Below are 18,015 nucleotides of genomic sequence, written 5' to 3'. Positions count from 1 at the left end.
GATCATCCAATTTGTCTTTTATTCAGTGCGTCACATGGTGTACGGCCTGGTGCTTATGACTGTGTTTCTATGAAGAGAGGGAGAAGGACAGTGTTGTTCTTTATTCTGCATCATTTGCACCATCCTGCATGCAAAAGCACTGGATTCGATTAGGGATGCGTTAAGTCGGTCAGTGCATCATACTTTCTGTTTGCTAATTGTATTTTGCAGCTGCACTCTTTGAATTTCAGTGTGATACAGCAAAGTGAATATTGCATGGGCCTCATTCCTGTTAAGTTGAAAGTCACAGTTGGAGGGCACGAGAAAATCATTGAGCCTTGATGTGATCGACCAGCTTCATTGATTGTCTCAGGAGAAAAACTTGCCACTTGAGCGATCCTGTGCTTTCTAATGGACCATTCTGGCTGCGTTTCTGTTTCAGAAATGGCATTTTGTGTGCATGTGTGTCTGAGTATGTATTCCTGCATGCAGAGCCGTATTTATGCCAACAGCTGTTCAGTTATGCATAATTATGCATAAAATGTTCGCACACAGCTCGATTATAAATGAGTGAAAACTGCATTCTGTAACCAAACTGACTGGCTTACATTGAGAATGAGTTAGTGAACCTGGGCTGTGTGAATGGAAATGATCCGGATTAATTAGGATTTGATGGATGAACTGGTGTTGCAATTCGAGTTCATCCATCAAATCTTAATGGTTTATTAAATAACTTGATGCCAACTGTAATAAGACTTTCCTATGGTCATTTGTCATATGTAGTTTTGTCACTTTCACTACGGTTGCAGGCAGTTTTCACATCTACATAGTCATAGAGAATAGAAAAGGGAATTGAAATAAGTTGTAAACATAAGGAAATATGTATTTCATATTGAAAATATATTTTCTTAAACCTTCAAATGGCAAAATCCATTACGAAAATTCTCGATTTTAAAATTTATTTTGCATACATGTAAAATGTGTGTGTGTGTGTGTGTGTGTGTACACATATTTTATAATGCACAGATTACAGTAACTTTATGGATTACATGATTACATATTATTCACAATATAAAATAGAATGTTAATTTTATCACAAAATAAAATGTTTACACTGGCATGCAAGTGAACAAATTAAATGATTAGCTTTTTATCAACTGCAGTTCTAACAGTAAGCCTAGTTTGTGAAACCCTGGTTTAATGTAAGATGTAATGCATTTCATGATGTTGATATCAATAAATGGCATCTCTTCGCTTTTTTATATCAATATGGTACATTCAATGGTAAGTTTAAAACAAATTAGATAAAAAGTAATCTAAAAGTAATCTAAAATGTTGTCAGTATACATGACCTAAAACTACTATATTAGTACAGAATTTAAAGTGCACATCTTCAAAATATAATTAAACTAAACAAATAAATAATACGCTATATATATATGTATATATATATATATATATATATATACATTAAAGTCTATGTAAGCAATTTATTTTTGGGCCTTTTTTTGAATATTGACATATAGCAAAAAATATTTTGTATTTTAATGTATCTAAAATCTAAAATATATCTGAAAATATGTTTTTGTTTGTTTGGTTGTTGTTTTCTTGCTGTATAGGCTGTAAATTGTTGCATGAACAGGATGATTCAGGAGTCATTCTTGTTAATAAATGTGGTTGTCAATGGCACACACTGACTCTGTGGACATAGCGTGTTGATCTGTCCACTTTAAGTAGTGTGTAATGAGCCTCTCTCATTGCCTGCGAGTGAGCGCGAGCAAATGCGTCTTGTGACTGACGCACTCCGCTGACATCACTCCACATCTCACCATCTGACCCACACAGACGACTGAGAGGAGAGACAGGGCCAGGGGAAAAAAAGCGCTTTCTGAGGCACAGAATGAAACTGGCAATGAAATGAGAAGAAGAGGACAGATAATAAGAGAACACAGTGTGTATGGACCAAGAAAAAGAGTCACAGAGTAAGACAACCTATGAAGCCTTAATAAAGATATAATCAAAAATAGCAAAAACGAACACAAAGATTGTGGTTTTAGGATGAATCAGTTTTAACAAACAGAATTTTGAATCATCTTACGTAAATCATTAAAACAAATGGTTGATAAATGAATTGGTTCAGCTGGACAGCGGCACAGAGGGTAGCGTGATGCTCATGCTCATATAAGGAAATGTTGTGTTTACAGGGAATTCGGGTTTGAGTCTGACCTGGGTCATGTCCTGAACCTCTCAAGTACTTTCCTGTCTGCTCTCCGGTGTCCTGCATAATTACTAAACCAAAATGCCAAGATAAAAGGGGTTTCTCTAAAGCACTGTGGCAGAAGTGTCACATTCAAATGTTCAAATTTTCTCAGACCAACTGAGTTGCAACGTCTGCAAATCATTTGCTTTAAGCTGACATTTCTGAAATCATCTACCCACATAAAATCAATTATTACCAAAATGTCAAAGCTGTTGGAGCATCCTACAACAATACGTCATAAAAATTGTTGTCCTGTTTAGCTTTTGCTTAGTTTGCATAGCTTACTTATAAGTTATTTACTATTTTTGTTTACTTATTAAAATATACTAAATACATATTACACCAGGATTTGAACCTATATGCACATCTTATGTTTAAATATAAGTGAACTAGGAATGACAGTACTAAAAGGATTTTTTTTTTCATGCCTTATGTGTGGCACCAATGAATAAATGAATAAAATGTAATAATAATATAACATTTATTTATTTTATGTACTATTAATATAAAATATTATGTATTCATTCATTCATAAATGAATGAATGAGCAAACAAATAAATAAACATGCTATTCATTCATTCATTTGTTTACTCATTTGTTTTATAATATTAATATAAAATATGAATTTGATTCATTCATAAGTAAATAAATACATTAATTAATTGGGATGTTAGTGAGTAATATTACACATGGGTTTCGAAGTCTATAATTCAATATAAAATGTTATTTATTTAACAATTCATTAATTCATTCATAGTTAATTAAAAAAAAGTATTTTTAATATGAAATATGTTGTAAATAAATAAATTCATAAAATATTTGTTTGTGTGCAGTCCTGATTCATTTAAAGGACCTTTGGCCTTTTAAGCTTCATCCAATACGGGGACCATCACATGAGCGTTAACCTCAACTTTTTTAAACACACGCATTGACAGTCAAATATCACCCACCCCCACACTCACCGTTTGAGCAGTGGGTGTGCTGGTTCACCTCATGTAGGCAGAGAAAGCCTAATTATGAGAAAAAGGGAGTGTTACAGAGCTGTTACATGAGTGCAAAAAGGTCATGTTATGTATTTGTTTTTTCTCACAGACAGTGACATCCAGAGAGAGTGAGATGTACTGACACATAACAAGAGAAAAAAGGCTGAGGGAACACACTAGAGATTTATCTAACCTGACACCCTTCTCCCCTCCAGCTCTTTATTTCACTCTGGTTGTTTGGACTGGAAGGTCACCCTGCTCAGGTAACCCAATCCCGCTCGTCCTGCGTCACTCCGCTCTCAGTCTGGCCCAGTGACGTCTCGCGCACACCTCTGGTTGCCTGGCGTCGCCGGCTCGTTTTCACCATCTGAATGGAGATTGTTTATGGTGACAGATGACGGCAAATAACCAGCAGCCAACAGCTCTGGGTCATAAGCCGAAGGGTAAATGCTCAATTATTGAAAGAGACTGAGAGGATGATTTCGGTAAGAGAGAGGGTGACAGATAAAAGCAGAGAGACAGATATGAGGACAGACAGAGGCAGTGAACGATGGCTGTGGTGTGAGAAAGGAAGGATGAGACAGACAGCATTGTGGTGATGTTCACCCTCACTTTACCAGCCCATCTGTCAGTACTGCTCTGTCAAATCAGCCATTTTACAACACACACACACACACAAACACACACACAGTCAGATATACAGCTGAGCTCATACACACTTCGGCTGCCCAAATATGACAAATAAGGGATAATGTACAGTCAGCTGGTTATACTTACAAAATATAACTGACACAGAGTAAATGGTCAAGTGAATGGGTCTTGATTGGTTTATATCAAGTCAGCAGGGGCGTCATTCATTTTTGAGGGGACCTCGACCTCGTCATGCTTGTCAAGTTTCACACAGTAGTGTTGTATAATTGCCATAGGCTTGTTGGTTTTATGTAATTTTTCCTTTTTTTATTTTTAAATATTCCCAAACGTGGTAACTATATCATGAAATATCTTGATTCTCAAATAAGTGTGAGTTAATGCATGCAAAGTAGCCTAATGTTTGTGTAATCTATAAAAAACTTGAGTCTTTTTACTCAAGTATACCAGATATGGGTATCACGCCATAAAATATTTTTAATGCAACTTACTTTGCATTTACCATGAATTTAATTAAACATTGTAAGTTACTAATTATAACACTTTCATTGTACAGAAAGAGAGCAAAGAACAATTACATTATCAAAGAACATTATGACTGACTTAAGCTCAATATGTTGAGTCGACATTAGGAAAGACTTTATTTTGATTGTCCACATTAGACATTCTACGATCTATAAGTAACTTTGTAACTATGTCAACTAATTCTCATTGGAGTATTTTAGTAGTCTGCTTTATATCTGCTAACACTTTATAACACACATTCTACTGACTATCAGTAGCTTTGCATGTTTACTTATTTTATCTAAACTAAACAGTCATAAACAGTCTAATAATACTCTAATGAGAGTAAGTTGGCATATTTGCAAAGTTACTTATAGTTAGTTGAATGTCTCAAGTATACTTGAATTCAATTGCAACATTATTCTATTATGTAAGAAGAAATAGAGTTCAGAGTCAATTATACAAATTTGTGATCATTACACAAAAATACTAAAGCTGGGCAATACCACTTTCTTTTCAGTCTATAAAGGCCAGTATCTCTGAGCCCTTAAAGCAGTCATGGTGATGGAAAGAAAAAATTAGATGGGAGTGCTTTTCTGTTCAAAAGTATTGCATTCCCCCAAGAAACTGCATTTGATCAAAAAAGTATTGAAATATGGTTTCCTCCCACCTCATATTGTTTCCATCACAAAGGTTTTCTCGGGTGAGCGCAACAAGCTTTGAAAACAAACACAAAGTTTTATGATGGAACGGCAATTCTTTGCAAGAGAATTTTTCACAGAAACAAAACAATTTGCAAGAAAAACAAAGGTTTTGCAAGTAAGCGCAAAGTTCCTTGGGGGAACACATATGTTTTGCGTCAGAACACATTTAAATATAATTTCATCTCATTGTTTCCCCATCACCATGTCCATTTAGATGCTCTGTAAGTATCTGTGAAATCGATATGGATACTGATACCTCTGCTAAACTGTTTTGACATTGTTTTTGAATACCATTTTTAACCTTTAATAGGACCAATGCATAATTGCATGATCAATTTTTTACTTTTCATTTAACTTAACTTTAGATAGATAATAGAATAATGATTTTAAAACACTTAAGGGTGATATTTTTATGTTAAGATCAATCTCCTCTGTATCAATATTTCAGGAGCAATCTAGTCACCCCTATACTTGACCTAAGGATGCAGCGACTGACCAATCACAGTCAAATAAAGTTGTGAATGTTGTCCAGGGAGATGTGATGAGCAGATCAACTATCGTAAGGCCTTCCTGTTGGTCCAAAAAATGTCCTCTTAGACCTTGTGAATTGTAGCGACAATCCAGAATAAGACTCATTAAATACCTCAATAGTTACCTCAACATTAATATCTTAGTGACAGCGTTTTTCTCTGCTGACTCTAGATCATTTCCAAGTTCAGCATGATGAGAGAGAACGAGGGAGAGAGAGTCTCTCGAAGGATTTATCTCTTTGGCAGAGGACCTGGCTATTTCTTGGAAGAGGAACAAAGGATTGTGGGAAGAGGGAGTGCAGGAAAGTGAGTTATACAACTTTGGATGAGAAGACATATTTTGTTAATATATCACTTGTATTATATGCAGACTTCTTCCCCTCATTGGGAGTAAAGTACTGTTTTAACTACAACTGTCTTCTGAACTTGTGTATGTTGAGCTAATCCTGTGGGTGCATCTGCTGCATGGCTGGACTTAATGCTGCTTTAATTCTTGTAAATTTATGCACTCTTTCCTTCACGTATAGTGTAATTCGCACAAGAACTGAAATGCTTCACCATATCCTGTTTGAGGTTTAGCCGTACTTCTGACTTCAGTAGTTCCCAGGGTAGTTGTACTACTTTGCATTCGGTGTGTTTGTGTTTATATGTGTGGTAAACCACTTAATAAATTACTGCTCCTAAATCTGGAACATGTAAGAAAGTCCAGTGCCACAGTGTCATTATGTTAACCGTGTCAGATGCCGTTTCCACCGTGTTTCCCGTGTTCCCTCCACTGGTCCTCTACTCTCTGTGACGCAAGCACTACCGTGCTTTCCATTTCCTCCTTCCTGTGACGCTCCTCCTACTTCCTGTGAATGCGACCCTTAGGAGTGATCGAGACTTCCTGACTTCGGTCTCAACAGACCTTTTTCTGTGAAGTGACATTTCCCAGCATACGGGAATACATTAGACACAGTCTCTATGCCATTTACATTCAATTAGCAGTGTTTAGTAAACAACATTAAAGTGACTGCTAGATTTAGTCTTTTATTTTTTTTGCTAAATCTGCTTCTACCTGTTAATTATGTAAAGCAAAGAGTAATGGTGCCATGGGATGTTAGTGAGTAATATTAAACATGGGTTTCGAGGTCTATAATACCTGAAGTGATTTAACTGTTAGCATTAGCATTTCCTGAAGAGTATGTGTTCATGCTGGAATTGCAGTAATTATCATAATCCAACTAAAAAGCTGGAACTCATCATTTCTCATAACTTGTAAAGTATGAATTTTTTGAGAGCTCCAACATCATGTGTGGACACAGTCAGCATGGTCCAGTCTTTAGCAGTAAAATGTAAATAAGTAGTTATCTAGTAATATTTCTGTTTAATAATTCATATAATTGAGTGTTTTTAATGTCTTAATAATGTAAGAATAATCTGAAAATAACCAAGAGACATGCAATAGTTTAAAGGGATAGTTCACCCAAAATGAAGATTCTGTCATTAATTACTCACCCTCATGTTGTTCTAAACCCGTAAGTTCGTTCAGATATTTTTGATGAAATCTGAGACCTTTCTGACCCTCCCATAGACAGCAAGGGAACGTTCAAGGCCCAGAAAGGTAGTAAGGACATCATTAAAATAGTTCGTGTGACATCAGTGGTTCAACCGTAATTTTATGAAGCTACAAGAATACATTTTGTGCACAAAGAAAACAAAAATAACAACTTTATTCAATGATTTCTTCTCTTCCGGGTCAGTCCGCCGCCATTATGGAGATTTTGCATAATGACTTTTACTTTTTTTATTGTGGTTTCATGTATTTATGATGTAAATTACACAGATTCATATTCATTTTAGTGATGCTATAGAAATGCATAATTTTGGGTTAGAGGAAGTGAACAGCTACAAGAGCATCTACGTTGTTGTGAAGTAACTACGGTCATATACTGTAAGTCATCATATCTGGCCATCCTAAAAATTTCTTGTTAAAAAAATACATTTTCTCAGAATAAATGGCTACTTTTGAATGACCTTTGAGAGATGCTTTGTGGCAACTGAATGGTATACTGCATCTTCCAGCAGGTGTGAACTGCTGAAGATAATCAGCCATAGATCTTCTTGAGGTTTTTCAACAGCATTATAGGAACTTCAAAAGGCGCTCCAAATGCCATCAGGTTGTTAAACACTTTTTGAAGATTTTGTTTTTGTCTATACTGCCCCTGTGAATAGTACATATTCATCTATGGCAGGAAACCATGTCTTTCACTTTCATTGTAACTCTTATTTTATTTTCTTACTTTTCTTACCAACATAAAATATATTATTTTCTGTATACGTGTGTGTGTGTGTGTGTGTGGAGTTGAATGTGTCAGTTAAAAGAGCAGCTCAGCATGGATTAGAGAATGTCTGTGTTTGTTTGTGAGGTGTAGGAGGGGACGCTGGGTGAGGGACACCTGTTGTGCTGTCTATGCCATGTGAGGGTAGATAAACACACACACACACACACACACACATTCACACTCACACATTCACATATACTCAAATGCTGTTTTCCTGTGCAGATACAAAAACAAATCACTCCACCACTGTGATCCAGAAACATGAATGGGCTCAGATAATGCCTCTATTTGCCCAGTATATTACACTTTTCTCTGTTGTTTCTATGAGCGACTGCTGGCACAATCAACTGAAAGTGCACAAAATGTTTCCAATTTAGCAAATGGTATATATATATATATATATATATATATATATATATATATATATATATATATATATATATATATATATATATATACATAAAGTCGCCATGAACAATGTATAAATAATGTTTTGTGCTAACGTTTTGAGAACATTATTAAAGATCAGGGGCCTCATTTATAATGTATGCATACACACAGATTTGATCTTAGAGTTAGCGTACGCTTAAATCCACGCCAACGCTAATATTTGTAAAAACTGGCTTTGACGTGGAAAAGTGCTTAGCGTCACTATTGTCGGATTACTGCAGGTTTTTGGAAATGTAAGCTGTTCTTGCAGCTTGCTGTTCTAAATTAAAGAATTTGGACAATGACTGGTAATCTTTTATAATTATATTAATGACATTAATTAGGAATCGTTAACAAGGCAGAGAGCTTAAACCATACAGTTGCGCGAAAGATCATTTGCGATTCATAGATTTCACATCTGAAAGAGAGGCGTACGTGCGTTTTCTACACGTACGTTCACTTTATAAATCACAAACGCATATTTGAGAAATGATCGTAAGATCAAATTTGGTTTCTGCGCAACATTTTATATATACGAGGCCCCCGATAACTTAAAACAGATTTTCTTTTAAGGTTACGAGAAGAGCGTTTTTTTTTTTTATTTTGAGAGAACCTTGCCTGAACGTTCTGAATGCCAAAGTTCTGAGAAGATTCCCTGTTAGCTGAGAAGATGCAGGTGTTGTGCAGGTTTTGGTGCAACTACTGAATTCACCCCCCTACGTATATACGTAGAAGCACTATGATGAAGACTAACCTAGAAGAGACAATCATGTCAAGAGACTCAAGAGCCCGAGGACAGTGGACGAGGATGACTAAATGAAAAAGAGAAAAAATTCACATGGAAAGAACGGTACATGCTGTCAGATGGATATGGAAGGAAGAAGAATGGTGCGTCAGAGCATCAGGATAAGAAGAGAGCATTCTGGAGGGGTTGTGTAAGCCTATTAGACTAAGTGAGGTAAATCCAGCACTGCACGTGCGTTTGGCAAGAGCAGACCGCAGAGACAACCCACCCACCCTAACGCCCAGAAAACTCTCCAGCAGCAGAGACAGATTGAACATACCTGAAGACAAAACAAACAGCACACAGGACAGGAGGCAGAGGGAGGGAGCAAGAGGAAAAGCCCCAGATAGAAAAGGAAACATAAGAAGATGAAGGGCAGAGGGCAGAGATGTCATACGAGATCTTCCTCTAACAATAAACTTAATACCCAGACATAATCGGTTGAAGGCTGTACTATTTCCAAGCAGTTTCTTTCACATTTGTATTGCAAGACAAATAAGAAACAGTGCAGAGAATAATAATGCAATAATGCAAACAGACATAATGTTAATAAATAATTAAGCCGGATTTCAAGAGAATTCTGCAGGGATGGTGTATGTTTGTAGGCCAAAAACTGGAAACGAGTTAGCAAATTAGCATTCCACATCAATGTTTTTTTTTTGTTTTGTTTTTTTTAATGAGTTTTTGGTTAAATGCCTGAAATAAGGTCTGTATAAGTATAGACAGAAGAGTTGTCAAAGCTTCCCGTCTAACAGGGAACATTCTCAAAACGTTCTTGCAAGGTTATGAACACACATTCTTCCAATAATGTTCATTAAAAGTCTGGTCTTTAATAATGTTTAATAATGTTCTCAAAAATTTAGCACAAAAACATTATTTTTCAACTTTCCGAACACATTCAAAAAAATTATGTTTTTATAATTTAATGAGACCTTTAGCAAAACTTTTCGTTGAACATATTTTTGTCTGTTTAGTGATGGTGACGTTTAAGTTGAAGTCATGTGACTATGGTGTAGTTCGTTTATTATACTTCAGACGAATCAATTTACGTAGGCTTCAAAAATAATACAAATTTTGTTCATTTGTTAAGATAAGGATGAACAAAATGTGTAAGAATCATAAACTTTTAATGGTGCTTTCTTTCAGCAATAATCCAAAAGGCAATGGAAAAATACTATTGGGATTTTGTCAAGGGAACCAAGGTGATAAATTTCTACAGAAATACATCATCACTGCAGTGATCCAGAGTGGCCAATCACATCAGAGGGCCAGAATGGAGTGCTGTATAAAATTAAATCTGAGTAGTGCTTTATAAAAATAAAGTATAAAAAGATTTTTTTTTAAATATAACAGATGCTGTGTATGTGTGTGTGCGAGAAAGCAAAACTGAAGGCTTTTTGCTTTTGAGGTAGCAGAAGCTATCAGAAAACTGGACACCTGTGGCTCTGTCAGCAGCAGCTGTCTTCTTGTTTAACCTTGCTTGAAGGCTGGATTTGATCTCTCTCTCACTGTGTGTGTGTGTGTGTACTGGTTTTTGTGGTTTACAGGGACATAATTTGTATAATAACATGGGTATGACAGAGGTATTACAATTTGAAGGTGGTTTATGAGGACACTGCCTATGCCCCCGTAAAACAAAAGGCTTAAAAAACATACTAAATGGTATGATAGTACATACTAAATAGCACATACAGTTTGTACAGTATAAAAACCATTACGCCTATGGAGAGTCCCCGTAAACCACTAAAACAAACATGTGTGTGTGTGTGTGTGTGTGTGTGTGTGTGTGCATGATACACTTCCCAGGTGGGAAAGAGTGTTGAGCTTTAGATTTTTCATATTTTCTCTGTCACACACAGTATATGTGACATCTGCTATTAATATATACTGAAGTCATATACCATCTACCTCATTTCTCTGCACTCATACGTCTTTGTGTTGACTCACTGGGCCTCTGAGAGACGCCCCGTCTACTCTGACATATTTATTTTGCTGTTATTTAAAATCACCTCCTACACATTTAATCAAAACCCAGTGGCCCGCATATTAAATTCATTCATTTCATAGAAATAGTATCCTGCGAATGATATCCTGCTCTGTCTCACATATACACCCCCACACTCCCTCTGTCTGCCTCTCAGTCAGTCGTTCTGCACTGTTTACAATAATTACTGTGTGTCTGTCTGTATTTGACAGGCCCGCACAAAATCTGCTCTCTATTATTATTATTATTATTATTATTATTTTTTTTATTTATTTATTTTTTTTTTTATTTATTTTTTTTTTTTTTTAATGTAGATAGATAGATAGATAGATAGATAGATAGATAGATAGATAGATAGATAGATAGATAGATAGATAGATAGATAGATAATGAATGAATTAATATTTTTATTCTTTTGTATTATTGTTATGGTTTATAATAATAATAATATATTTTTCCATTTGACTTTAAATTAATTATTCATTAAATAAAACAAACAAAATGAATAAATAAATATGATGTAATTTTTAATTCTATTTATTTTTATTTTTTTGCTATGGTTTAATAAAAACCGCAATAATAATAATAATAATAATAATAATAATAATATATTTTTCAACTTTCATTAAACTAATCAACGTGAAAAATAATTATTAATTTAAAAGTAATAAGTTATTAATTAATTATTAAATAAACAATTAGCTCTGAAATAATATTGTTATTGTTATTATTAGTGTAAGAGGAAGGCTATTAAAATAAGAAGAAAAATAACAAAATATCGTCACTATTTTATTATTTATATAGTTATTTTATTTTATAACAGCATAAATTAATGTTTAATCAATGCTTAACTTCTTGTTTCAGTAGGAACTACTGTATGTCAATATGGGAAATAAAATGCTCATCAAGTGATTTCACTGGGCCTTTTTATATAACATACGTCACATTTGCATGTTCATCTGAATTTCACAGCATTGAACGTGCTTTATAAAATTTTTAGAAAAGCGTTCTACACATTTTCTTCACATTTTATGAAATATACAAATAGTAGTTGCATAACGAAACCAAATGTTTGACCTCTTTCTCTCTCTCTCTCTCTCTCTCTCTCTCTCTGTCGGCCTGTCTGTGTTCCCTTCATTCTCTGCTCTGCTTTCTCTCTCTCTCTCTCTCTCTCGTCCTCTCCATAGTTCATGTTTCTAAATCCTTTTTAGCTTTTACCCTAATTTTCTCTTTTTTCTCCATTACTCTCTGTATCACCCTGTCTCTCTGCCTCTCTTTTTTCCTTAGGGACAAAGGACTGTCTACCAGCAATGACGCACATAGGGCTTTTGTGCAGAGAGGCATTTGAGCAAACATATTCGTGTGTCTAAAACGGGAGGGGGGAGAGAGAGAGAGATGCATGAACTGTACGTGAACATGAGCCATGCGTGTGAAGGCATGCCAGCTAATAAACACTAATTAAAGCTGGCTGTGAGGTACATCTCATCTCACCTCAGCAGGTGTGAACGAGCTCCTTTGACTAATCTTCCAATAATGTTATGCATGTTATGACTCAAATATCACAGTACAGTGATTCAGAGGCTACTGAATAAGGTTTGAGAACCTGCTAATGAACGTTTCTCTGCTCTTTTCATCAGAAGAGATGACATATCTCTGAATCACATGTGTCCTCCTCTGGATCTTGTGAGAGGCTGCTTAGAAGTGATGTAAAAACTGCCCTGTGATAATATCGCATGCGTTTTGGAGCATTACACCATGTGAGCGTACCTCATTAATGTCCTTTACCGACATTGCCATATTTACAGGAAACATTTGTAAGCTGCTAAACAGTTGACAGAGCAGTTGAAAGAGTCTTTAATGTTTGTTGTTTAAACTCAGAGGGAAGTTCTAAGAAAAGACATGACTGATGTTTTGACATGTCCAGGATTTTTGTAGATTTGCCAGCAGTAGGGCTTCACAATATCAGTCACCGGCAGTGTTGGGAAGCTACTTTGAAACATTAGCTTATCAAGCTGCAACATACTCATAAGTTTTAGCAGAGTTAAACACAGTCAATGTACTCTTCTTTAAAAATTGTTAGATACACTGTTTAAAAGTCTGGGATTGAAAAAATAAAAATAAAAAATGTAATATTGTTAAAGATTATCACAATTTGACATTTAAAATGTATTTTTTATTCCTGTGACAGAAAAGTTGAATTTTCAGCAGCCATTACTCCAGTCTTCATTGTCTGAGATTTTTTGGTATTAGTTTTTTAAAATATAAATGTCTTTACTGTGACTTTTCATCCATTTAAAGCATCCTCGATGAATAAAAAAAAAAATCTGACTGACCACAAACTTTTAAAAGGTAATGTACATTACAAGCTATTATTCTTTTATCTGCCACAAAAACACTCAGGATAATTAATGTAACAAAAATCATAAAATAACATTTGAATAGATCAAAGTATACCAATTACCAACAATAAAACTAGAAAACTCCATAATTTATCTAACATTATGGATGAGAAAAAAAAGTAGTGAACTAAATTTTATATTGTTTTGTAAAATTATTTCACTAAACATTATCCAACCAAAAAAATAGCCCAAATAAATAAATAGAATTTGAAAAAACAGTATAATACTCTATAGGCAAATGCGTCAGACAATGGATTCATTCCGATGAATCATTCAAACAAACTGATTCACTAAAATGAATCAGACTTCCCAATGTTTCATGTTTGAGAGAGAACGTTTTAGGATAGCCTGTTCATTTATTCTCTCAGTTTTAGAGAATGCCATCTACTTACTGCTGTACCAGAAATATTTACACATTTGAACACATTTGCTACATTTTCCAGATCACCAAAAGGGAAATTATAACAAGGAAGTGCATAGCAGCATAGCTTGAGATATATAAGTCAAGGTATTGATTCATTGAGAGGGTGATCCATGAATATTTGGAGCTGCCTCTCATTTGGATGATGGCTCATTGATTAGCACAGCAGAGATGATTGAGTTACAGGAAATGACCGTTTGTTTGCCTGACATACCCTGCAGATGCCAGCGCTGCTTTGCTTTATGAACCTTGAACTCTGACCCATTAGCCAAATAGGCATTAAGCAACATAATGTTCTGTCCTCCAAACATGCACTTCCTCTGTCTGTGTTTGTTTCTGTGCGTTATGTTTTCATTAACGTTGTGGGTTCAGTTCCGAGGACAGAAGCTCCAAATAGTCAGTACTGTTGTTTGTAAAAAGACTTCTTTGAAAATGAATCTTTGACGTGCAAACTCACGAGGTGGGGATGTAGCTGCCAAAATCAACAGATAGTGGGAAAAACAAATTCAATAATCAGTCAAAGAAGAAAAGCTTCTCTATTCTCTCTTTCTTGCTCTCTTTTCTTTCTTCATCATTCTCACAGTACTGGATCACAACAGCACTATAACAAGCAACTAGCGACACAAAGACACCTTTTTGACTATCGCCATGAAGTCTGATCTAGTTTCCAGCTTTTTTTTGGACTTGCTGTGACTGAAAGATCATGAAAAGCAATCAGTTATAGTTCATTTTGCTTCATAGCACCAGCAAATCACATTTAAACTGCCATTTTCAGCCGGCTCTTGCCATTTTTGTGGGGAAAATGCATGAGATGGTCAGTGAACGGACTGTGGGTGGTACTGAAGATGAAAATAACAAGAGACCAACAAGATTTAAACATGTTTAGTCTTAGCCAAGCAGGCTAGCAGATTGTGAGCGCAGGAAAGACTCAACTTGAAATGAAACATTTGGACATGTTCAATTTATAATTATGTGCAGTGGTTGCATGATCACGAAGATGATGATAACAGAGAAAGACAATGATATATAGTATTCTGCCATCAGTATCTAATGTGAAGTAAGAGGAGTGTAATTCAGTGGGAGTTGTATTTCAGTATGACTATGATTGGCAGTGGTGGTTGCTGTGGTTGTATTTCCTAAAAACCAAATTCCATCACATACTCTGAAATCCTTTCTAACCCATTATAACAGGCCTACAGCAGTGCAAAATATAAAAGGCTTTTTGATGCCACGTGCTGACAAAGGTTTGATATTTTGCCCCCCCCCCCTAACTTAGTTTCTAGAGTTTTGGTATGATAAGACTTTAAACAGTTCATGCCTTTCATAATAGCCCTGTAGATTAGCAGCTGACTATGAGTGTAATTTATCATGCTGTGGTGCTATATGACGTACAAGAGCGAGGAATTTGCAAACAATGGGGCGGTACTGCAAAATGCTTCTTTCAAAAGCGCATGCGATGGCATTAGTTTCGCAAACAATGCTATTTGAAAAACTTACTGAGTATGCCATGCATGTTTATTATGTAGAAAAGAAAAGATGAGAGCCGTTCATTCTTTAATGACACAAAAAGTGAAGGTAAATAGGGTGTAGCTGGATAATGACATGGCAACATGACTTAGACAGCATGCTAATTCTATGGCTTTGAGTAAACAGTGATTGTTTTGTGTGCCAACATCTCTGTTTTGATTGGGAGAGATGTTTGCAAAGCAGTATGGAGGGTCAAGAGTGGTTAAACATCATCGGAGTACAGTTAAAACACTTTTTGGACCATTAAAGTAAGTTATTAAGATTAGTGAAAGCACTACACAGTATTTGTGACAGGCTGTTTAATTCAGGCTTCTCTCTCTCTCTCTCTCTCTCCCATAAACACAGGCATCCACACATCCTCTTGGGCTAAAACCTTTGACTGTGACGTCACAATGAAACGACCAGTAGTACTATGAATCATTGCTCATGCCAATAGCCTTCCCAACTGTTGAGACATCTGTGTATGTATTTGCACCTGTTACTGAGGATTGTCAGGATTTTTCAGTGCACCTTGCCACTTAGTGTTTCTTCAAATGAATGAAAAATTAAAGATGTAGTACATTTATCTTCCTCATCTTTATGTGGCATGTATACAGACCACCTGCAAAAATATGCAAAAATAAGATTTTTTATTTGTATTTTATGCATTTTTATTTATCGATCTGTCACATTCCCATTTTCATACATATTTAATGTACATAGCAGAAATAACCAAAAATATAAAAATGACAAAATGAAAAGAAATGATAGAAAATGAAGTCAAAATGAATAACACATGGTGTTAAATCCATAAGCATCACTCTAATAAACATATTTTATCGTTTTGCATTTTTATATATTTAATATTTTTGACTATATTGTAATAATTTCTCATTCTAATTTTAGAGGTTGTCTTTAACAACTCACTTAATGAACTTAAATCACCTGACAGTCCAAGTTCAGGGCACATTAATGTTTTTTTTTACCTTAAAACTACCCATAATACCTAATAAAGATTGTACAAAAATGTTACCAGAAAATTTAGCATTGGTGGCACTTGGAGTTTATGCAAATAGCGTCATTTAGTACAGGAGTTTAATATGTGCAATTAGTTGTAATAACTTGTGTTTTAAACTAATAAAATATGTCTGAGAGCTCATTAGTGTGCTGTCCTTTTTAATGAATTGGAAGCAGTAATGTCTGATTTATGAATTATGGACCTGGCTTGAATGAGCCCTTACTGTAAAATGCAATCATTTAGGTTCTTAACTAATAGTTTGGTTGTCTGAGAGCTCATTAATATTGTCCTATTCTTCTTATTCATGCTGCATAGCTCAATAATGCATCTTAATGTGCATTTTATATTCCTTTCATTTGGTGCAGAATACGTTGCATGTCAGATCAAAGAATTAAAATGGTCTGGAAACGGCATTTAATGCGAAAGGGCACAGTTTCTCTGAAAAAGTCTGATTTGAGAATTGATATTATAACTGTGCAATGACCTAAATGTCTTTTCGGATTAAATCACTCAAGGTTAAGAGTCTACAGCAGAGCCCAGGTGGCATCATGTTACAGGTTGCATAACAAATAGGATCATATCAAAGTCAGATTACATTCAAAGCAGAGAGATATGCAAACAGGTTGGGTTAAAGTCATCTGCAATGCAAACGGTGCACTGCGCTAAGAGCGGGCCAGCGGAGTTTCACTGCTAGCGTGTGACCTTTAGGGCTGTGCAGTAATGATGCTTTAGGTACAGTCAGGTGAAAGTATATGACATTTGAGTCAGCTGGTTTCTTTGCATTGTGTTTGCATTCCTCCAGCTGAGCAAAGATTAACCAGCAGCGTGGGATGACCTGCTTTTTTTTTTACCTCCGTCTGTGGAGGAGGTAGCTTGTTGAGTTGCCTTCCCCATCAGCTGATTCTACCTCATTTTCTTCCCCTTTTTCTATTCTTCTAGGCTTTGGCATTTCTGCACTGCATAAAATTATTTTCTTATTTGGTATTTTTGTCTTCTTTTCCAGTACTGAAATTTTCAATGTTGATAAGCAAAATTACATAAAATATTAAGTCTTGTTTTCTGAAAAATGTTTCAAAATTTTATGTATAAAGGATTAATTCACCCAAAAATGAAAATTTGCTAAAAATTTACATCCATAATGTGGATTCGTTTTTTTCTTCATTGGAACAGATTTTGATTACATCACTTGCTCACCAATGGATCAAACAGAGTCCAAACAGCTAATAAAATCATCACAATGATTCACAAGTAATCCACACAACACGATCCATTAATTAACATCTTATCCACATATATGTTCACAACTCTTTTTGACTGTTTTCATTGTTTGTTTGTTTTTTTACAAACAGGCAGCTTGTGTATTGCTTAAATTTCTTGTGGATTATTGTGATGTTTTTATCAACTGTCTGGACTCTCATTCTGACGGCACCCATTCACTGCAGAGGATCCATTGGTGATCAAGTAATGTAAAGCTACATTTTCATTTTTTGGGGGTGAACAGCCAGAAAGAAAAAAAAAAAAAATAGAAATTTAACTTGTTT

At 35.3% G+C, this 18,015-nt stretch overlaps 1 long non-coding RNA gene across 1 annotated transcript; it reads left to right on the top strand.

The window, feature by feature from the left end:
- The first annotated feature begins 48 nt into the window (after window positions 1-48).
- Window positions 49-16,447, top strand: LOC131547357 (uncharacterized). Its single transcript, XR_009272911.1, has 3 exons — window positions 49-168; window positions 5,782-5,915; window positions 15,823-16,447. It is a non-coding gene; the product is annotated as an uncharacterized LOC131547357 (long non-coding RNA).
- Window positions 16,448-18,015: the final 1,568 nt, after the last annotated feature.

Source organism: Onychostoma macrolepis, chromosome 09 (assembly GCF_012432095.1).
Source record: "Onychostoma macrolepis isolate SWU-2019 chromosome 09, ASM1243209v1, whole genome shotgun sequence".
Lineage (NCBI taxonomy): Eukaryota > Metazoa > Chordata > Actinopteri > Cypriniformes > Cyprinidae > Onychostoma > Onychostoma macrolepis.
The sequence above is the reverse complement of the archived record's forward strand: the minus strand, read 5'-3'. Positions and strand labels throughout refer to the sequence as shown.